General features: G+C 42.6%; 1 protein-coding gene across 4 annotated transcripts in view; it reads right to left on the reverse strand.

Annotated features, from left to right (window-relative positions):
• The window catches only part of KIAA1328 (KIAA1328 ortholog), a 181431-nt gene that overhangs the window by 13616 nt on the left and 144193 nt on the right, over positions 1-23622 (reverse strand). The gene's annotated exons all lie outside the window — the stretch shown is intronic.

Raw genomic sequence — 23622 nt, forward strand, 5'->3', positions numbered from 1 at the left:
GCCTTGCAAAAAAAAAACATTTTTCTGGACACACTGCAAACCACAAACTTGAGCTCTGCTTGTTGCTCTCAGCTTTTAATTGGTATCACTTAGTTAATGCTAATGACATGGTACCTCGTCATCATCTTTTACGCTAGCTACGTTAGCATGAGACAGGTGAATAGGATCTTGCAGCTCATCTGAAGTCCAATTTCTGCAGGGAGCAGAGTGACCACAACACTCACTGAAGAAACTGAAGTATGCTGCAATACTTAAGCTTTACAAGCCTTATGATTCTGCATCTTGCTGACACTATATGTAGTTTATGCTCAGCTGCTTGTTTTTTTTTTCCTTCATAGCTATACAGAACCCTCACATCAGATAGCAACTGCTTTTCAGCCAGATTTGCATTCACTTGCTCTGTTCCATGCATCTCTCAAAGACAGACACACACAATTTTGGGTACCTTATCTAGTGAAACCCTTGATGCCTTGCCTGAAAACAGCCCACAACCTCCCTTTTGGCCTCTCTTTATTAGAACTTACTCCAATTTGTATGAGAAGAAACACTGCAACTGAGCTCAAATACCTGGCACCCCAAGGTATTGATTGCTTGGGCACAGGCCTTACATGAAGAAACAACGCTCTCACAAAAATTGCATTCCAGTACCCAACTGCTGTAATACTTCCTCCTCAGCACTCTGTGTGGAAGGGTTGGGACTATCTGCTGCTCCATTCATTTCCAGGTGTGCTGAACTCTCTGGGGTAATCTTTAAATCAGCTGAGATTTCATACATCAAAGATGAGGATACATAATTCAAGAGGAGCCACCGAGATAAAACAGTAGCTGTAAAAAAAAGTACAGCATGTCGGTGGTGCCTGGTTTAGCATGTCAAAGAGGGGCAACTGCTGGCAAGGAGCCGTGTGGCAAAGCGGGTAGAGTTGTTGTAAGCTTCATAGGGACACAGGCACTGAATAGGCTTGACACTGTGCAAGTACAAAGTTAGAAGGCACCCTACAGAAAAAAGCAGCAGTAAAGCACGGAGTACAAGGCGCTGAGGCCTGATGTCCCTTGGCTGTAGCCATCACACACTAACAACCTCTTTCAAAGAATTTACACAGGTGGTAGGTGTCCCACTGAGATAAATTACCTGCTTTTGGTTGCTGAACAGATGGGCAGGGAAGTGAAATTTTAGTTTGTTCATTCCCAGCAGTAACTAGCAAAGATGATCTCGGGCTCTGCAGGATTGTTTTTCGATAACCATACACCTGTGGACAGTCCATGCTGCTGTTAGAAACTACATAAGGTCACTGATACACTACAAAATAAGGCAGGGCACTGAACTGCTCAACAGACTGATGCTATGTCTCACTCCCTTATTATTCTGAATATGTTTGAGGCTGAGGAGGGCAAAAGAGTGGACAAAGAAGGACATCAACAGGCAGGAGAAATGGGCCCACAAGAATCTCACAACATTCAACAATGGGAAACATGAAGTCCTGCATGGGGAAAGAGAGTGGAGAATAGCCTCAAGTACCAGCACATGCCACATTTTACTGTCTAGAAAGTAGCTTTGCAGAACAGGACCTGGACACTCACTGTCCTGGTAGGTAAAAAACTGAACATAAGCCAGCAAAGGCCAGGACTGCCAGCAGATTGAGGGAGGTGATGCTTCCTCTTGACTCAGCACTGATGGGACATAGCTCGACTGCTGTGTCCAGTGCTGGAATCTCCAGTGCAACACACTGGAGAACAGTGAACAGCAATGAGGATGAGTAAGAAACTGAAGTAGGTGACATGATAGAAACAACTGAGAGAGCTGGGGCTGTTCAGCTTGGAGCAAAGGCAGCTCAGAGTGATCTCTGTGAATAAATACTTGATTAAGAAATGAAAGAAGATGAAGCCACAGTGTTCTCAGTCATACCCAGTGAAAGGACAAGAGGTAAAAGGCACAGACTGAAATACAAGAAATTCCATTCAAATGGAAGTAAAATAACTTTATTGCTACATAGGTGGTTAAACACTGGGACAGACTGGCCAGACAGACTGTAGAATATCGATCTTTGGAGATATTCAAAACATGACACGACACAGCCCTGAGCAGCCTGCTCCAGCGGACCCTACTCTGATGATCTCCAGAGATGCCTCCCAACCTCAGCTATCCTATGACTTCATAGGAGGGTATTTCCCTTAATCAACACATTAAACCTCATGGACAGCATATGTCAAAAGGGCAAAGGCTGACTAGCAAGGACTGGACTCTGACTTATCCATACAGTACAGGCATGGTACAACCAGGGAAGCTTAAAATACCAGTGCCTGCAAACCAGGAATCTCCATGAATCCATCCAAACATTAACCAAGGGCTTCTGCTCAGAAAGGTTTGCAACTCATTAAAACCAGAATATAGAGGAAACCTGATGACATATTTGAACATGGGTTTTTCCTCTCATCCGCACATGTTTTACCAAATCACTTGCATCTATTCATGTACAAATATATCATGGCGCAAACCTCCACACCACTTTTTTTTTTTCTCCAAAAAGATGATCACAGCCACACTGTAAGAAACTTAGGAAAAATATTTTCACAGTACCTTCACTTTAAGCCTGCAAATATTTTCCTGGCAGCAATCCCCAGCTAACCTTGCAGTGAGATCTCTCAAAGGAAACAGAACTCTTACTTTAAAAACAAACCCAAAACACCACACTACAAAATGAATGTGACCCAGGGACTTACCCTTGTATGCAACAACACCAGCAGAGTGCACAGAGACAGTGAAGTCCGCAGGGCGTGAAATTAAAATTTTCACAGAGATACAATGAAGTAATGATACAAAGATACAACCTTGGCACAAAAATCTTCTGGTTTGAGTCGAGTCAATGTCATGTGATGTCACGGTTTGTGCACTGGTAGAAATGGTTTGCTGCTAAAAAGTTCATAACAAAACAGAAGGAGTGAAAGCAAGAAAATTGCATGGATAATTACAATGGGGCCCATACATTCTAGAGATCTAAATGCTCCTTACGATGCTCATCACAGTGGTATCCGGCTGTCATCGCTGGCTGAGTTAGGAAAGCACACTTTTCTTTCACGCCTAGAAATCTAGATGCTGAGAGGCCATTAGGAGATAGGAAAAAGAAGACTGAAAGAGATCTGAACTTGGCAAGGAAGAGGGGAGGGAGAGGGCATCTCTCCTATTAGGGTGGTTTGTGCCTATGAATGAGATGGATATGCAGGTTCCAAATTCGAAGCATATGGATAAGAAGAGGGATGCACAGAGCAATTAACAGAGTCAAGCAGAAGCTGGGAGGAGCAGCAGCTGGAGCACTGTTAAAGTCCTTCTAGGAATTGCTTCACCTGTTACAGTGAAAACAAAAGGCAGCGCTGGAAGACCATAGGCTCATCAGCAAGGACAAGGTCATTGGAATAAGAGTGGAGCTTGAAACATTCCAGGCAGAACCACATGCAGAGTGGGGTTCAGACACTATATTAAAAGAACATGCCATATCGGACTCAAGACTTGCAAAGCAAGTTACAAACTGCACGTTTTAATACTACAAATACACCCACACAGTGTAACACTGAATTATCTGATCACCTGCATGGAAGCAGGAAGCATTTTATTTCTCAGTATGAAATATTCTACAAACTCATAGATCATAAAGCTGCTTGTACATTATGATGTCTCACAGATGCCTGGCGGACTGACTGACAGACGTGCACGTGCTCTGCAAAACGTATTTACAGGTCTGAGCTAAGGGGAGAAAGAAAATCTGAATTCAGCCCTACTGCTCATCTCAAACCAAGGCTTCATGATCACTGTCAGTGTTACACACACGAGAACTATTGGTAGTGAATTTCCAGGAGGCCTTCTGGAAATGGAACAGAAAAAGTCACTAAGGGTGCCGAGGTCATTCCTTACAAGGCATCTTTCTCACCCTACTGATTCAAGATGGTACACACAGAGAAACATACAGCCAAATGTGACTTAATAAAATCTTCAAGTCTTCAGCTTATTAATTTTTTAAATTTTTCTCATTTCATTCCAGTGATTTCATTAGGTTAGACTTCTTCATCTTTATTAAAAAATAATCAGAACTGAAATGTTTCAATAAACCCAATTTCTGTTTTAAGTAGCAAAAGATGATTCGATGCAGATGAAGCAAAAACGAAAGTTAAAAGTACAATGGTATTAGCAGCTTTGAGAATCTCTTTTAGAAGGTCTTAAATACATAAATTATAAGTTAGTACTCTAAAATATCTTTGGTTGTTTTTTATATAAAAAAGAATCTTAAAAGCAATTTGTTTCATAGAATCATAGAATAGTCTGTGTTGGAAGGGACCTTCAAAGGTCATCTAGTCCAACCCCTTGCAATGCCCAGGGACATTTTCAACTAGATCATTTTCACTATATTCTCCAGCTGTTACGTATCAAACCAAAATCCACCTTTACAAGTGAGAAGAATCAAAGGAGAAAGAAAAAAATAACACCTAAAGCACCACTATTAAAACAGAGCTAACTTTGTACAGGGCAGGAAACAAAGACACATTATTATTTTCAGTTAAATATTTATTTTTCCATTATGTTTTCAAATTATTTCACTCCCAGCACATTAAGTCTAACACATTTGGTTTTTTTTTCAGAGGGCCATAAATGAAATACCACCTCATAAACAACACAGAATGGATCAAAATTATCATACTTGGGAGCCAGATGCAGATCGCATTGAGAAATTTAAGTGCTAAGTGTAATCACAATTAAATAAATGCTTAAAAGAAAAAATAAAGGGATATAGTTTTCCTTTAAGATTATCTAAATGCTGAGGAGAGAACTTCAGTGCTCTAATCAGAGCCCACCACAAAGCCAAACTTAACAATGCTCAGTATGTTCAGTGTTCAGTGCTCGTGGTCAATTGCTGAGATGAGCGGCTCGAGAGAGGACGCCTTCAGCACCGGGGCGGGAGGAGATCAGCGTCCAGGAGCCTCACCTCAGAGCGGCGAGAGACACCCAGGGAGCCTCGAGTCCTCGACGGGCCCTGCCTAGGAGCCGGCAGCTCCCCTGAGGCGAGCAGGGACTCACACGGGGCGGAGCCTGAAGCACCGGCACCAGCCCTGAGGGGATGAAAACCTGCCCAGGGAGCGCGGGCGAGCAGAGGCGGGCAAACAGGGCGGGTCGAGGCAGTTTGCGCGGGCAGGCGAGCGGGATGTGGTGAGCACTGTCGTATGAGCAGGGTCCAGTATGGGAGCTCTGCTCTGGCTGCCCCGGCGGTGGCAGCGTAGGCACCCAGACAGAGCCGATGAGAGGGGAGGCTGCAGGGCAGAGCTCGGGGTGCAGAGAGTGCCTGCACTGGTCTGGTGAGGGGAGGGGGCACAATGAGCAGGGCTGCACTCGGTGCTCCCTGGTGGAGGTGCTCCTGCAGCAGGGGCTGAGCTGCGGGACGCTGTCAATAGGCTGCGAGGTGTCAGGGAAGCTGAGGGGAAGCAGGACTGCTTGCTCCTGGCCCAAACTGTGCAGGGGCCTCAAGCGTCCCCTGAAGCTCATGGAGGAAAGAAGGAGGCCGTTAACCCGGGAAGCTGGGAAACAAAACAAAACAAAACAAAAACAACAAAAAAACGCAACAAAAAAAAGGAGGCAGAGGACAATCAAAAGCGAGGGGCTTCCTCCTAAATCTGTTGTCCTCACCCAGAACTGCTTTGCAGTTCTGCCGGGGGCTCATGAGGAAATGCACTCGCACCATGAACAACCGAGTGACGCGCTGCTAAAGATCTCTACTGGTGCTGCCAGGAAAAAGCGTCGGGTCGTAGTAGTAGGGGACTCTACTTTGAAAGGGACAGAGGCACCCATCTGTCGGCCTGACCCAGTCTCAAGGGAGGTGCATTGCGACCAGGGGCACGGATCAGGGATGTTGCAGAGAGGCTGCCGGGTCTAGTAAGTCCTAGTGACTACTACCCACTTCTAGTGATCCGTGTGGGTGCTACTGATACAGATAGCAGTAGACTGGAGAACACAAAGAAGAACAGAGCTCTGGGAGAGGTGGTTAGGGGCTCTAAAGCTCAGATAGTCTTTTCATCAATTCTCCAGGGTACAGGGGAGGACCTTAAAAAGGCTAGGAGGATTGGCCAGGTTAATAAATGGTTAGAAGGGTGGTGTCATAGTCAGGGGTTTGGGTATCTTGAACACGGGACCCAAGTTTGTAGGCCAGGTCTAGTGGGGGCTGGTGGAGCTGGTCTGATAAAGAAGGGAAAGAGCAGTTTTGGTAGGAGGCTTGCCAGACTGGTCAAGGAGGCTTTAAACTACATGTGTTGGGGGAGGGGGGCATCATTCCATCCCAACATACCCATTCAGTTGCCAGCACCTATAATAAATGCTCGGAGCAATGTAGAGATATTCCAGCTGCTCCAGCCAATGAGCCAGCTTCATTTGGAGCTTAGCTCAGATGCCTCTATACAAACACCCATAGCATGGGGAACAAACAAGAAGAATCAGAGTTGTGCGCACGTCTACGGTGGTATGATATAATGGGCATCACAGAAAGATGGTGGGATGGCTCTTATGACTGGAGTGTTGGAATGGAAAGTTACAGGCTCTTTAGAAAATACAGGCCTGGCAGGTGGGGAGAGGGAGTTGCTATTTATGTTAGGGATAGGCTGGAGAGTATGGAACTTTGTCTGGGGACAAGTGAGCAATCCACAGAGAGTTTGTGGGTCAGGGTTAAAGGGAGAATAGTGATGGGGGACATTACTGTGGGGATCTGTTACAGACTGCCTGACCAAGAGGAGTCTCTGGATGAAGCGCTCTACAGACAGATAGAACAGCCTCACACTCGCGGCCCTTATTCTCATGGGGGACTTCAACCACCCTGACATCTGTTGGAGCGACGATATGGTAGCTGGCACAAGCAATCCAGAAGGTTCCTCAATTGTGTGGAAGACAACTTCCTTCTGCAAGTAATAGAGGAGCCAACAAGGAGAGGTGCCATGCTTCACCTTGTGCTCACCAACAGGGAAGGGCTGGTTGGAAATGTGACACTCCAGAGCAGCCTTGGTTGCAGCAATCATGAGATAGTCGAATTCGAGATCCTCAGGACAGTGAGAAGAGGGTGCAGCAAGCTCACTGCCCTGGACTTCGAGAGAGCAGACTTTGGCCTCTTCAGGTACCTGCTTAGTAAGGTTCCATGGGATATAGCCCTAGAGGGCAGGGGGGCCCAAGACTTGGTTGATACTTAAAGATCACCTACTGAAAGCTCAGGAGTGTTGCATCCCAACTAGAAGGAAGTGCAGCAGGAGGGCCAGGAGACCTCCTTGGATGGATATGGAGCTGCTGAGGAAAATTTGAGGGGAAAAAAGAGGCTTCTAAAAGGTGGAAACAAGGACAGGCAGCCTGGAAGAATAGAGGGATGTTGTCTGGGAAGCTAGGGACCAGGTCAGGAAAGCTAAGGCCCAGTTAGAATTAAACTTGTCTAGGGATGTTAAGTATAACAGGAAGGGATTCTATAGGACATAGCAAATAAAAGACAGACTAGGGACAACATAGGCCCCCTCAGGAAGCTATTAGGAAAGTGTTCTTAATGACTTCTTTGCCTCAATCTTCACTGGCAAATGCTCTGACCACACCACCCATATCTTGGAAGGCAGATCCAGGGACATTGAGAATGAAGACCTTGGGCCCACTGTAGGAGAGGATCTGGTTCAAGACCATCTTAAAAACCTGAACGTGCACAAGTCCATGGGACCTGATGAAATCCATCCACAGGTCCTGAAGGAGCTGGCGAATGAAGTTGCTAAGCCACTGTCCAGCATATTTGAAAAATCATGGCAGTCAGGTGAAGTTCCCGATGACTGGAAAAAAGGAAATATAACCCCCATTTTCAAGAAGGGGAAAATGGATGACCCGGGGAATTACAGACCAGTCAGTCTCACCTCTGTGCCTGGCAAAATCTTGGAGCAGATTCTCCTGGAAGGCATGCTAAGGCACATGAAAAACAACAAGGTGCTTGGTGACAGGCAGCAGGGCTTCACTAAGGGGAAATCCTGCCTGACCAATTTGGTGGCCTTCTATGATGGGGCTACAGAACTGATGGACAGGGGTAGAGCAGTTGACGTCATCTACCTGGACTTGTGCAAAGCAACATCCTTGTCTCTAAATTGGAGAGACATCAATTTGATGGATGGACCACTTGGTGGATAAAGAACTGTCTGGATGGCTGCACACAAAGAGTTGTGGTCAGTGGCTCAGTGTCCAGCTGGAGATCAGTAACGAGTGGTGTCCCTCAGGGATCGGTGTTGGGACCGGTCATGTTCAACATCTTTGTCACTGACATGGACAGTGGGATTGAGTGCACCCTCAGGAAGTTTGCCAATGACACCAAGCTGTGTGCTTCAGTTCAGTTGATACCCTGGAGGGAAGGAATGCCATCCACAGGGACCTTGACACCCTTGTGAGGTGGGCTGATGCCAGCCTCATGAAGTTTAACCATGCCAAGTGCAAGGTCCTACACCTGGGTCAGAGCCATCCCAGGCAACCGCTGCAGGTTGGGCAGAGAACAGATTCAGAGCAGCCCTGCGGAGAAGGACTTGGGGGTGTTGGTGGATAAGAAAATGAACATGAGCTGACTTTGGTGTGCACTCGCAGCCCAAAAAACCAACCATATCCTGGGCTGCATCAAAAGGAGCGTGACCAGCAGGTTGAAGGAGGTGATCCTGCCCCTCTACTCTGCTCTTGTGAGACCTCACCTGGAGTATTGTGTGCAGTTCTGGTGTCCTCAACATAAAAAGGACATGGAACTGTTGGAACAAGTCCAGAGGAGGCCACGAGGATGATCAGGGGACTGGAGCACCTCCCATATGAAGACAGGCTGAGAAAGTTGGGGCTGTTCAGCCTGGAGAAGAGAAGGCTGCATGCAGACTTCATAGCAGCCTTCCAGTATCTGAAGGGGGCCTATAAGGATGCTGGGGAAGGACTCTTCATTAGGGACTGTAGTGATAGGACAAGGGCTAATGGGTTAAAACTTAAAACAGGGGAAGTTTAGATTGGATATATGGAAGAAGTTCTTTACTGTAAGGGTGGTGAGGCACTGGAATGGGTTGCCCAGGGAAGCGGTGAATGCTCCATCACTGGTGGTGTTCAAGGCCAGGTTGGACAGAGCCTTGGGTGGCATGGTTTAGGGTGAGGGGTCCCTGCCCATGGCAGGGGGGTTGGAACTAGATGATCTTAAGGTCCTTTCCAACCCTAACTATTCTATGATTCTAATAGCATGTGTTTTCAAGAAGGAAGTCTGGTCTAGGAAGAGAAGAATGTCATGACTGCAGTAAAAATTGGTGCACTAAGCTTGAATAAAGATACGTGACCAGGGACTACACCATCAACTCTTTGTTTCTTTCAACCTGTTTCAGAAAACTAGAAGTTATGTTACATGATTCAGGGTTCCCAAAAGTAATGCCAAAAAGTCTATAAAAAAATAAGAATGTATCAAACAGTTCAATATTCTTACACTGAAACACTGCAATGAGTTACTCTATCCAAATGTGGAAGATTCCTTGGTTATTTCCTTGCTCTACCAAGGAAAAATCAGGGCCCAAATCTTCTGCTATTATGTCCTATTTAATTCCAGATATGTAACATTATGAGACTGAGACTTAAACCCAGATACTCGGGTACACATCAGAAATATATTAAAGATGTTAAGATATGAACATGTAGTTATTTAAAACCCATTATTACAATCCATATATCATGGATGACTTTATCTAAAAAGCTGTATAATTTAGAGAAAACTGCAGTGACAATCTTGGAATATGTGGAGTTAAGAACACAGTAATGATAAGAACTCAGGATGCAAGCCATGTGGACCTCTGATCTCTATCTGAATGTTGCATGCTCTGAATGTGCCATTTCACAATTCTGTCTGATGGCCAGCAGTTTCTCCAGCAGACAAGACAATAAAGAATCATTCCCTACTCATTTTCTGCATGTCACTTTTGATTTTATGAAGTTTTAATAGCATCCTAAACTTAGTGACCTCTTTTTCAAGCTGAAGAGTCTGTTGTGTTGTTCATTCCACAAAACCGCTCTTGCATCTGGGAACAGTCCATTACACTGCTCAGAAGTGACAACCAAAGAGTATATGGATTCAACACATCTATGGAGCAAAAATTTGCTACTGCAGACTTTCATTTCAGAAGTGAAAATAATATAAAAATGAGAAAGTTTGTTGAAATGAAAAAGGTGGAGTTAAAAGGGTAAAAATGTTTGCAAATGGCATATGTTTGTCTAACAGGCATACTAGGCTCCAAAAAAAGGAGACAGAATCAATAGCAAAAGTCTTCATAAGGATGAAATGGAGTTATACAAGTTAAGTGGAACAGTAAAGGAGCCAGTGGCCAGTCTTCATAAGGATGAAATGGAGTTATACAAGTTAAGTGGAACAGTAAAGGTGTCAGTGGCCAGTCAGGTCCAAAGAAAGAAAACAGGAAAGAACAAACTGATAAATGAAGAAGACAAACAAACAAACCAGCCCACAACCAAAAACCCTCACAAAATCAAACCCCACAATAAATTCCAGCCAAAGACTAAATATTACCCTGCTAAAAGCATATGGTCTAATAACAAATCCCACTTTAAATATATGAAAAATAGGAAGCCTGAGTATCTGTTAAAGCCAAGAGTAGATAAAAGTTATAAAGGAGCACATAAGGATGGCAAGGCCATAGCAAAAAAGCCCAATGAGTTCACTAATATTCATCATGAAGGAACTTAGCCACAGAGTTAAGGTAGGGTTAACTGAAGCCACAGACGACACGGTAGAAGACCTGCCTCAAGTTGAAGTGTTGTATAAATAAATTACACAACAAATCAACATGAATGAACAATAATAAATTGCTGGGATCAGCTGGTACTCGCTCAAACTTCTGAAGGAGCTCAGGTATGAAATAGATGAGCTATTAACTGTAGCACGTAACTAATTGCCTAAAACTGCCCCAGTTCTGGGGCAAATGTTTTTTAAGTGGAATAATCTAGAATGATGCAGAAACCTACAAATGAAGAGATCTGATGTTTAGAGTAACCATATTGATAGAAATTATAATAAAGAATCAATAAGCTTGACATATTGGCAGAGTTTTTATATCAAGTCTTAATTCACTGGGGACCTCTGTTATATTTTTCAAAGTATTACGCATCCAAAAAATGAAAATACAGTCTATCTGGAGTTCCAAAAGCCTCCCAGCAAATCTATCACCAAAGACTTAAAAGTTGCCATAAACTAAGAGGAAAATCCATTAATGGATAGATAACTAGTTAAAAGGAAATAAGTGAAAACATTAAAATTGGTCTGACATAAAGTGGCCAGGGAGGTCACCAGTGGAGCCTCACAGAACTCTGTTAGGGCCTGAACTCTTTTATGCATTCATAAGTGGCCTAGAGAAAGGACAAATAGCAAGACAACATTCACTGCTGATACTGTGTTATTCATGGTAGTAAAAACAGAAGCCAGAGGTCTTTATTGAGGTAGAGAATTAGAATATCATGAAGGGAAAAAAGCACATTAAAAATTGGAAACGGGGCAAATCAAATAGTATAAAATGCTGGTTAATGTCCTTAAGTAATAAAAGCAAGAATTTCTTTTGTAAGTAGACAATTTATGAGTTGGAAATAATTGAGAAAAGAGAGCTGTGACTGTGCTGAGACCATCCCTTGATGCACAGTACGACTGACTAGCAGAGATGGGACGCGGCTCTGCTCAGACCTTTGACGCTACAGTATCCTGGTCACCTAAGTTAGACACCTTGAGTTACAAGGTGTCTACACTTCATGTCACTTCTGAAAAGGGTTCTTCAAAGCAGTCAAACTGCCATCCTTTCCAGCCTCCCACCACCACAATTTTTATTAAACATATTACCATGTCACAAGGAAGAGGCTGTATGTTCACAATCATAAATTGTTGTATAGATTTAGTTAGCATGAGTCAAGCTTCTTGGCATAGGTAGAGCTTCTCTGTAAGTGGAAAAATACTAGGCCAGAGGGGAGGTTAGCCAGGGGTAGAAGTGGGGGGAAATGAAATTGCAACGTTAGCGACGTTAACAAAAAATAGGATGTAAATCCGCAGTGTACGAATGTTGAGGTTAGTGCTAAACATAAGTAGCTGTTGTAACTTTTATTAAGCAACTTTGTGTAAAGCCCAATCAGAAACTTGTTGGCAAGGCATGTTAACCAATCAGCCTATAATCAATGTGTGGATTTGTGTATAAAAGATCATGTCTGATGCTCAATAAATGGCAGTCGCTTGATCACATTGATCGTATCTGCATTGTCCATAACTCCCACGTCAACAACTGGCGCCCGAACAGAGACCCTCAGATTGGTACCTTGCAGAGTCAAGGTGGAAGGACCGACAGGAAAAGAGGGGACGGTGAGCCGGCCAAAAGAAGCGCTGCCCCGGTGCTGGAAGTGAGATGTCTGCAAAACTTTGGGAATGTCACCCTGATCAAGTGAGCAGCCGGGGAGGAGATGGGGCACTTGCTGTCCAAAGAGGAACAGGCGGTGGTGAAGCTCCTCCAACACATTCTCTCTAAGGGAGGTTTGCAATATGATAGTGCCGCCCTTCAGAGGCTGTTAAAATGGTCCTGCGATCGTGGCTTTTTTCCCTCGGTACAAGATGTATCCTGCGATCGTGGCTTTTTTCCCTCAGTACAAGATGTATCTGGGGTTCCCAGAATGGGACCAGATTGGTCAAGCGCTGTGGGACGAAATCAGTAAAGGGTCCAAAGAGGCTCAGAAGCAGTCCACATTGTGGAGGTTAGTTATAGAGACTCTTAGGGACGTAAAGTCAGAAAGGACTGCAGTTGCGTCCGTGCTGATGGCTACGGCCCCAGAGGGTAGCAAGGGGAAAACTGCAGGACAAAATGCCTCTGCAATGGCCTTTGCACGTCCTGTCGTACCGCAGGGTGTCCCAAAAAGGACTGTGACTGATTTTTCTAAAAAGGACGAACAAGCCCGAAAACCTCCAAAATCCGATGAGAATGTGCAGAATGCCAAAGATATGCGGAAAGTTGCCGGTGCAGGAAACGAGGACAACCCGGAGTCTGAATTGGAACTAGATCCAGAATCACCTGAGGCAGAGCCAGACCTGTATTCTCCTCTTCCCGACTCCGATGACGGTTCAGAGGATGAATCCATTTGTTCACTCCATTGACAGGTGTCTGCGGGTCTGGAAGACGCCCAGTTGCAGCAGCTTTTGAAAAAACTCAAAGCTCTTGAGACACAAGAGACGGCTGTACCCACTGTGCCACCTTTTTCTTTTCCTCCTCCACGCTGGGAAGCGGGTTTGGAAAAGGGGGGTGATGGGAGCACGGGGGGTGTTAATCCAGCCCAAAAGTGGCGAGGGATGATTGAGAACGCAGTGGTAACTGGAGGGTTTTCTGAAGGTCCTTCTCTTTTCCCTGTTTTTGATAACGTACAGGGGAGAAAGGACTGGGAAGCGTTCGATTTAAAAACAGTAAAGGAGGCCTGTCAAGCAGTAACAGCTTACGGGTTAAAAGCACCGTATACTCAATCGATTATTGCTCATATTTTTTCTGTATATATCTTAACGCCGTATGATATCAAAATGATTGTTCAAACATTGCTTCCCCCTAACTTGCAACTTCTGTTTTTGAATAAATGGGAGTTGGCTTGTATGGAAGAAGCAAATCAGCCCCGCCAACAAGGAGACCCACTGTTTGGGACACCAGTAGATGCGTATTTGGGTCAAGGCCAATTTACCAATCCACAAAATCAGGCGAGGCTTCCTGCTCGGGTCTTGACCTGCTCCCAGGTAATTGGGTCTGAGAGCCTGGTTTTCGCTTCCAAATGACAAGGCAACTCCTGGTTTTTGGTCTCTAAAACAGGGACCTGGAGAATCTTATCCACAGTTTATTGATCGGTTATTTGGTGAATTGCAAGGCAACCCGGATATGACTGATGATATGAAGGCAAAATTACTGGATATGCTTGCATTTGACGGGGCTAATGATCATCAGGTGAAACAACTTTTGAATACATTGCCTAGAGGTACTTTGGTAGCTCAGATGCTGGAAGCTGTTGAGCGAATGGGTCATAAAAAAAATTTGGTGCATTGCAAGGCAACCCGGATATGACTGATGATATGAAGGCAAAATTACTGGATATGCTTGCATTTGATGGGGCTAATGATCAGGTGAAACAACTTTTGAATACATTGCCTAGAGGTACTTCGGTAGCTCAGATGCTGGAAGCTGTTGAGCGAATGGGTCATAAACAAAAGGCAGCCTATATGGCGGAGGCTGTAGGGGCTGCAGTTCGTCCGATTGTACAAGGAAAATGAAAAGGAAAGAGAGAACGAAAATGCTATAACTGTGGGAAATCAGGGCATCTTCGTTTGCAATGTAAGGCACAAAATAGGAATCAATCCGGAAACGGTCTAGATCAACAGCCAGTTAATCAGTGTAGTACTAAATGGTGCGTGCCCTGTAATAAACCAACTCACAACACACAGGAGTATAAAAGGGTGGGAAACGGCAAGAAGAGCATTTACCCTCACGCTCCGACACAAATGAAGAGTGCCTGGACTGCATTGCCTCAGCAACCATCGGCAGTGCAGGAGTGGACATGGCAACCACAGTAACTGTTACGTTGAGTGACTCTCAAGTGCATTTGATAGAGTCACAATTATGGGGACTCCTGGGGCATGGACTTAGTGCCTTATTGATTGGGTGATCCTCTGTCTCCTGTCAGGGTATCTTTGTAGTCCCAGGATTAATTAATGTGGTTCTGGACCACTATGGGTACCCAGCCGATGGGTCAAACCAGATCGGCGAGGCTGCTCATTTTAATTGCCTGGGTGAATGCTGTAGCAAAAGGTCTGGAAGACCCGCTCTTAAGCATGGCTTTGCCTCGAGACAACATACGGGTAACATGGGCGAACAGAACCAACACTTCTAGCTTTTGTGTGTCTTTAACAGCCGTGTCTGACCCATTCCGCACTTGTTTAATTGGTATACCCTCTTTGGAGCCAGAAAGATTTGTGGAATATACAAGTAACATTTCGTTAGCTAACCGAACCATTGCAACAGGAAGGAGACAAGGCTAGTGTGTCTGATAACTGGTGTAGCGGAAATCAGACGGCCTGCCAACAGCCCCAGGCCAACAAACAGATTTGGTGTGGAGGCTGTATCAATGGTAATATTGCAAACCGGGCACTAGCTTGGATGTCCGTTTTTTTGATTCAGCATTTGAATAAAGCTTTACCGTGGGATCCACAGGAAGTGCAGCTGGCAGGATCCATAAACGGAACTAAAGATGGCTTGTGCTTTGGCTTTAGTGCTAATATAATTGATGACCCCGCTAAAGCAAGGTGTGTAAGTTCTCGTATTGGCATACAGTGTTATCTACTTGATGTGTGGACAGATGTGTCTGGATCAGGTATTTATGGGATACGGGATGCTTCTGAGGCCCGAGCATGGTGTGGGGGAGCTGTAGGTCTAGAAAAGTTTGGCTGGTATGAACTTTTTCCAAACATGTCATTAGCTTTGCCTAAGGGAGTTTTTTTGATTTGTGGTAATCGCGCCTGGCAAGGTATCCCAAAACATCCCCTTGGTGGACCATGTTATTTGGGACTTCTTAGTCTTGTAGCTCCATCGGTATCTCTTTTAAACAAAACTACTTTGGTTCGATCTCGTAGATTTCTTACTAAGCTGGAGAGCACCTGTAAGGACTCTGTAACGCTTTTGGGTAAAGTCGAAAATGCCTTAACAAGTATTTTTTTGTCCTGGGTGTGCAGCAACTATTGCTAATGCTAATTTGCAAAAGCTTGCTTGTTGGATTGTGAAACAAGCCAATCTTACATCTGCAGTTTTAACAGACCTCATGAAAGATATAGATAGTAGTCGCACGGCTATTTTGCAGAATCGCACGGCTATTGATTTTTTATTATTAGCTCATGGGCATGGCTGTAATGATTTTGAAGGCATGTGTTGTTTTAATCTAACCGATCATTCACAATCTATTCAGAAGCGGTTGCAGCAAATGCAAGAACATGTAAATATGATTAAAGTGGAACAAGGTTTAGACAATTGGCTAGCTCAGTTGGGGTTTAGCAGCTGGCCGCGACCTTTACTGTATAGCCTAGCAGAATTGTTAATCACGTTGTTGGTGTTACTGATTATTGGTTGTGGAATTTTTGCATGTGGGAAGGCTTTGTGTATGAGGTTCATTCCAAAGGCTTGGCTTGTTCAACAATCACACACGGAATTGGGACTCGGCACCGAATATGAAGAGATCACTGTGTTATATAAAGATATTGACTAACGCGCCCGCCTCAAAAAAAAAAAAAAAGGGGGAATTGTTGTATGGATTTAGTTAGCATGAGTCGGGCTTCTCAGTTAGCATAGCATAAGAAGAGCTTCCCACTTCTACTAGTGGAAAAACACTAGGCCAGAGGGGAGGTTAGCCAGGGATAGCAGTGGGGGAAAATGAAATTGCAACGTTAGCGACGTTAAGAACAAAAACCAGGATGTAAAACCGCAGTGTACGAATGTTGAGGTTAGTGCTAAACATAAGTAGCTGTTGTAACTTGTATTAAGCAACTTTGTGTAAAGCCCAATCAGAAGCTTGTTGGCAAGGCATGTTAACCAATCAGCCTATAATCAATGTGTGGATTTGTGTATAAAAGATCATGTCTGATGCTCAATAAACGGCAATCGCTTGATCACATTGATCATCTCTGCGTTGTCCACGACTCCCGAGTCAACAATAAATATCCACTCCCTCTCCCAGAGCATTCAGTATTTCCCTTTGATTTATCACACAAGCATTAAAACTGTGTTAATAATCAAGGCACTGACCATGCAGCTCTGAGGTTAGGCTTGCATTTGCCTCCAATCCATAATCAAGGTATGAATGACAAACAACTTATTTTTGGTTCCACATACTCAGCTACAAGAGAAACAAGATGTCATTGTGCATTACTCGAGGCTTATTTTACAGCCCACGGTACAACAGGTATCACCAAAAGGTGATTTAGCTGATCCTAGAATAAGTCATCGACCATAAGAGGAGCTGAGGGTAACTAGCTCAGTTGTCTCACGATAAACAAGATGAATTCCACCCTAACTATAGTTTAGCATCACCGTTAATCATCATTATTACATGGAGCAACTAAGCACGGGGCTGTACTGAGCCAGGATCCTGCCCTAAGGAGCTTTCAGCCTGAAAATCCTGTGTAGGTGAAGAAGAGAGAAGAAGGCTTGTTTGTTAATATGTAAGTATGACAGAATCAGTTCGGGTTATAAGTAACCCTCAAAGGTCATCAGGTCCAACCCCCCTGCAATGACCAGGGACATCTTCAAATAGATCAGACTGCCAAGAGAACCATATCCACCCTGGCCTTGAATGTCTCCAGGGATGGCACATCCACCACCTCTCTGGGCAACCTCTGCCAGGATTTTACCACCCTCATTGTAAAACATCTCTTCTTCACATGCAGCCTGAATCTCTCCTCTGTTAGTTTATAACCATCATCCGTCATCCTATTCCAACACTCTTCTGTGAGAATGGCTTCTTTAAGATGCGATTATTCTGTATGTACTAATCAAGTCCTTCCATCTCACAAAACATCCCCCAAAACCCAAGAGGAGATTCCTGTGAAAGAGAAGGAGCAAAGAAGTGACCACACTGCTATAAAGAGAACCACGCAGAACAGTTCCTTAGAGTACCATGAAGAGGGGAACCAAGATTAGTCTTAATTTGCCAGGTTCTGTAGGAATTGCCATCACAGTAATTCCACGCTACAATACAGAGCATTCAGAGTATCAATGCAGGAAGACAGTCAAATCACTTTTTTTTTTTTTTGACAAAGAAGGAAAGCACAGAAATAACCTGAAAATTTGAAATATATTAAAAGAAAATATTTTGAGACTAAGCTTTCATTGATGTGATTGTAAGTGCAAACAGGAATTACATCCAGTGAACGAAAATTCACTTAAGATTTAACATAGTATTTGAGAACCTGCAAAAGGGGGGGGGAGGAATGTAAAAAAAAGTAATTAAGATAACAATGAAAATGACATAAAGAGTTAAGTCAGCTTCATAATATGATTTGTTCTCTATTTTCCTTTGCTTATTATTGCTTTCAAACTACAATCAAGTTATTGTCATACCACTAAATGATGGAAACCTTGCCAACTACTTCAAAACTGACACGTTTTCTGTTGCACTGAACATTCCCAGAAGACATTTCCCCTCATTTTAATACAAAATCCTGTCAGATCCACAGAGCTGAAAAAAAAAAATAAATGTGCAAAGGATATGTAGCTGTAATAGACCTCCCCCAGCTAGTCAAGTTTGGAATGAAAGACGATCAAAAAAGACTCAGAGATCCAGCCCTAGATTAATGCAAATATCTGCCTGTTTGCAAGTGTACTTTTTGATTAAACTGGCATACATCAAGTACAATTAGAAAGGTTATTTATAACTAAGAAATACATAATTCTGCATTTTAATGAGGGTGACAATTACAGCCAACAGTTGCTAATTAACATTAATCCTTTTGCATTCCAAGACAAAATTTCCCAATATGATTTTTTTCATTGTCAGCAATGGACACACCAAAACTATTATCGCAAAGCAGCTATTAGGTAGGCTGCTTTGACACAAATAGGTGTTCCTGTTACACACAGTAAAGAAAAAGAAGCTGATGATGTGTTAAATTTGATAACCCCAGATGTAAATACAGAATGTCATTTTGAAATTTACATGATGTCTACAACACAAAATATAATCAAGGCTTATCATTTTCATGGCTGAACCCAATTCCAAGTTTCCCAAGAGCCAGGCTTCACAGGTGAAATCTGATTTTAACACAAGCTTGAAATCTCCCATTGTTAAATTTGGTTTTGATCCCAATCCTGGGTTCACATCTGCATTTCACCCCTGAGACTTCAAAGCTTTGAGTGGTCGTAACTGAACAGCATAGATAAGGAGTAGTGTTTGCCCAGCCTGTATCAGTTTCTGAAGCAGAACTCTGAAGCAAGTACTGAAGATAGAAATGATTACTACTGATTGACTTGCTACCCTGTTTGCCTCATTGCAATTTTTTTCTTACACAGACTATTAAGAAAATTTTCGTTCTTAAATCCACTGATTTTTAAATACTAATCTTCCAAAATTGCTCTCATGTATTTCCATTCATTGATTAAAAATTTCTCTGAAAATAAATGCCATGACTGCAATAACAACTGTTGACCTAATTAAACACTTCTATTTCTGATACCCATGATCCTCTAAAAGAGAGATGAATTAGATTTCCTATGCATGCCATTCCAAAAGAGAAGCTATCTCTGTTTTAGCCTCTCAGGCAGTGTCTTTTCAGATAGAAGCATTAGAAAACTATCAAACAGTCTTTTTCCATACTGGTCTTTAACAGGAAGAGAGAACTGGCAGAAACACCAGCAGAGGCACAAGATCATAATGCAGCCAGCAAATAAAGCCTCGAGAAGAATGCTGAGGTGCTCAGGCAACTGGAGTGGGATCAATGTCAGACACAAGCAAATGAGAAGGCAGAAAAGGAGAAGTGTGAGCACTAAGCAAAGAAATCTACAATGCACTTCTTACAAAGCACTGTAAAATTCACATTTATTTTGTAAGTATGAGATAGATGGTTTATTTCTACATACAGAGGTGCCCAACTAAAATCAAGATAAGTGATATTAATGTCCTATGGTCAGTATTATTGAACCTCAAAAGCAATAAACTATGAGTCGATAAATATTACATTTGCAACATAGTTAACATTCTTCTGCCGTCTCTGGCACTTATTACACATTGTAACCACAAGTCTACAATACATTATTCATATTTGGGGTGTCACTGAGTGATGGATTGCTGTAAGAGAGGCTGTCCTTTAAATAAATCAACAAATAAAAATGCAAATGTTAACATTTTCAGCCACAACTTTTTCCATCTTGAATGGGGAATGAAAATTTCACATTATATCGACAGCCAGCAGAGAGAACAATTAACAACCTACACTGTGAATAAGAGAGATTAATTTGCCAACGTCTGGTTTTATCACTTGAATATGGAACTATATTGGACTTTTCATGCTGCTGGCTTTCTCAGGGAGAAGGCAAAACTCACGTCCCCTAACACATTCACCACCTAACTCACCACTCCACTCAAAACTTTTAATGCCTTTAAATGGTCTTAAGTTTGATTTGGAATGAAAGTTTTCTCATCATCATCTTCCTCATTCTCCTTTTGAATCTTGAATGGTGTCTGATCCTAAGGGGGAAAAAAGTATCTATTTCTTTGCAGTGCTTGCTTGGACTCTACACTAGAAGAAACTTCATTGTATCATCTTAAGAGCAGAACCATATTTAAGCATCCAACATGCACAGATCTGAAAGACAACCACCACATATGTAAGGCAAAAGCTTAAATCTTATCACTATCGTATTTCCTAACACTCAGCCTAACAGATCTACTCTAGACTATTCCAGTGTGCATTATTAAGTATACAACTCTGCACGTTATATTTTTACATCAGATATTAATTTGCTTAAAAGTCCCTGAATACACATTCACCTGAGATATGCTGGGCAATTGGGTAAATAGTTTTGTTTTTAAAATGTCCCTGAACAGAAATTTACACATTACAATCTGTTTATAAAAACTCCAACAGGCCACTGTAGTCTAACAGATAATAATATAGCTCGAATATAGTATTCATATTGCAGGAACTTCTAAATCACTTATTTTAATGGCTACAAGAAACTTCACTCCAAGACAATGGATTCAGCTAGCATTAAAGCTCTTGATTTAAAACTGCAACAAGAAAACACAGGCTTAATGCTTAAATCCCAGACTATCACTCAATCCCTTAATTTACCTAACTCTTCTTAAATTCACTTCTTAGATGCCTGAAGTGAAAAATGCTACAGGAGAATTATCTGTTTCCATGGTGAGCAGAACAACCTTTACTGGTATCTTTTTAAGTGCTTGATTATCTGCAGTGTTATAGGACTTATTGTGCCAAACTCAACACTACAACTGTTTCTGCGTGGGGAGAGCCTGACAATTGCACCAGAGCTGTAATCAAATTAAATGGTCTTTCACAAGGCACAATTTATAACATTTTTGTAGAAAAAAAAAATAGCTTAATACTTTGATTTAGAGCAGTCTCATTTCTGTTTTGCAGCACAACACTTGTTTAGCTGAAATCAGTACCTGATTATACCCAAGGTAAGATCTAGTTTATGTAAAAACTACTTCATTACTAAATGAAACCATACAAATGCCACTACCCCCTACTTTCCAGCTCCTTTCCAACTCACAGCCAAAACGAGTCTTCCTTCTAGGCAAAAAACAGTTATGACAAAGATATCCCAAATCAACAAAAAGGTAATGTTTATATAGTCAAGAGGAATTATGCTTTTAGGGGTAAGGAACAAACTTATTCTTCCAGATTTGCACAACCCCAACCTTGCCTGTGGGAGTTTTTTTATCCCCAGTATATGGGCTCTGGTCTGGATAAATAAGTACATGAGTGGAAATGCTTTCCAGACCTGCTGTGAACATATTTTCAAGGGGCTCATGCAGGTGTAGACATTGGCTTAAGAACACTGGATAATCAAACATGCAATGCTTGGCTTTATTATGAAAAGCAGTGTCGTATTTCCTAACACTCAGCATAACATACCTACTCTGTTATATGTAGAAGCACGATGGGCAAACAAGTCCACTATTAGCCCAACTAAGGATGCCAGATAAAGAAATGCTATTTTTCTTTCAGAGATATCACTGAAACTACCTTGTGCACACTCATTCTGCAAGTCTGGTCCTTCTACAGGTCTAGCACTAAGGCTCTCGAAGCACACACTTTTTTACCTTCTAGGGACACATATTTCTTGTCCCAGACATGATTCATTCCATGACAGAGAATAAAGCAGGACTGCAGTGATTCTTCCTCAAGCAGGAGGTAGCTGTAACACACTGAAGCCTCCAGTCAAGCACTGCCAAGACAGGCTATCAAGCCATCGCATCTTCTACCTGCCATGCCTGCTTATCCAGCCAGCCCTCCCCAGAAGCTGCGCAAGCACCCTGATGCCTTGTGCTGGCAGGGAGCTTCTGTCGCTTTCCAACACCTTCTCCCTGGCAGGCTTTCCATTGCTGCTACTGCCGGGTGCCAGGGTTCGTGCTAGTTAAAGCTGGCACAAACATGAGTTGAATCTAGTCCTATAAATTTAAATAGTCAGAAGTAATTAGGTTTACACATACTGCTGAATAAATAAATTCGCTCTTGGGCTAGGGCTTTGTGCTGTAAGTTTCAGGCTTGGGTCAACTGTTGTGGTTAAGCTGTTAACTCCCTCCCCCTCCCCAGAATCACAGATTATAACTCACATGCTGACAAACCTAACTTTAGTGGCACAAAAGCAGCAATAATTCTCAATATTGATTAATTTAGTTAGTTAAACCTGCAGTCTAAGCTTATTACCATTGCATGATAAATTGAGACTGACCTGCTGCCCAAGCAGGTTTTTTGATGAAGGATAGGATCAGCTTTAGGTCTCCACAGAAATACTTGTCCATTTACCATTTTCAATTAGAGAAGGCCATGAGTAAGGGAAAGCACAACATGGCTGCTTAAACTGGTCAATTATACTTACAGCACCAGCAGAGAGAAAGAAGGCAAGGAAGCATGCAAGACAGCACCCAGAAATACAGGATTTTTCACAATTTGTCATCAACTGGTACAATAAACCTTTAAGGATGACAGCTAATCAGACTCCTTTTACTGATCACTTTATCTGATATGATTTCTAACTGCATATTTCAACAAATGTTTTACTCCCCTCTGTGGAAAAGAATGGACCATCAATCCTCTTGAATAAAATTCCTTTTTCTGAACAGTTGTGTATGATGTGAATAATTATATCTACTCCTCAGTGCTTGAATGGAATTTCAACTTATCACTATTAGACGGTATCAAGCTATACCTTTACACACTCTTTATCTGATATTACCACCCTGCGAAGGTAACCCTTGCTTTTAAGAGAAATGCTTAGGCAACCCTGTAGTTTCTATGGGTTTAAACATACTGTTATATGTGGGAAACAGAGCACAATCTATCCCAGTTCTTAAATCCTTCCAGAATTACCATCTCTTCCTTCAGAAGGAAAAAAGAAGTGTTTCTATAGCAAGTAAGTACAAATTTGTCAATATTGGTAGTAGTTTACCACCTATTATATATTGCAAGTTCTCTCAGAAGATAGAAATAAACTGCCAGCTTCTGCCAAGAATACAGGGATGATATCAAGCATACATTTTCCTAGCCCACTGGGCCAAGAGAATATTAAATCTGACTCAAGCCCTCCCATTCTCCAAGAAACATTTAACTCTTCCTAAGAATGGTCATACATTCTTGTCATCCCACTGCACAAAATCATCCACCCAGCAGTGTAAAACACAGCAAATTCATACTTTTGCCTCCGTTTACTTTGTTGTTTAATTAAGATATTATTATAAGAAAATGTGGGATATGATAACGAAAAACAAGGATTGTACGCTGTTTTTCTAGGCACTTACTGCTAGAATTGTAATCCTACCTAAAGGAGGCAAGTTGTTTTTCA

Source organism: Pezoporus wallicus, unplaced genomic scaffold (assembly GCF_028554395.1).
Source record: "Pezoporus wallicus isolate ANWC-B61680 ecotype Strahan unplaced genomic scaffold, APGP_CSIRO_Pwel_v1 contig_6996, whole genome shotgun sequence".
NCBI lineage: Eukaryota > Metazoa > Chordata > Aves > Psittaciformes > Psittacidae > Pezoporus > Pezoporus wallicus.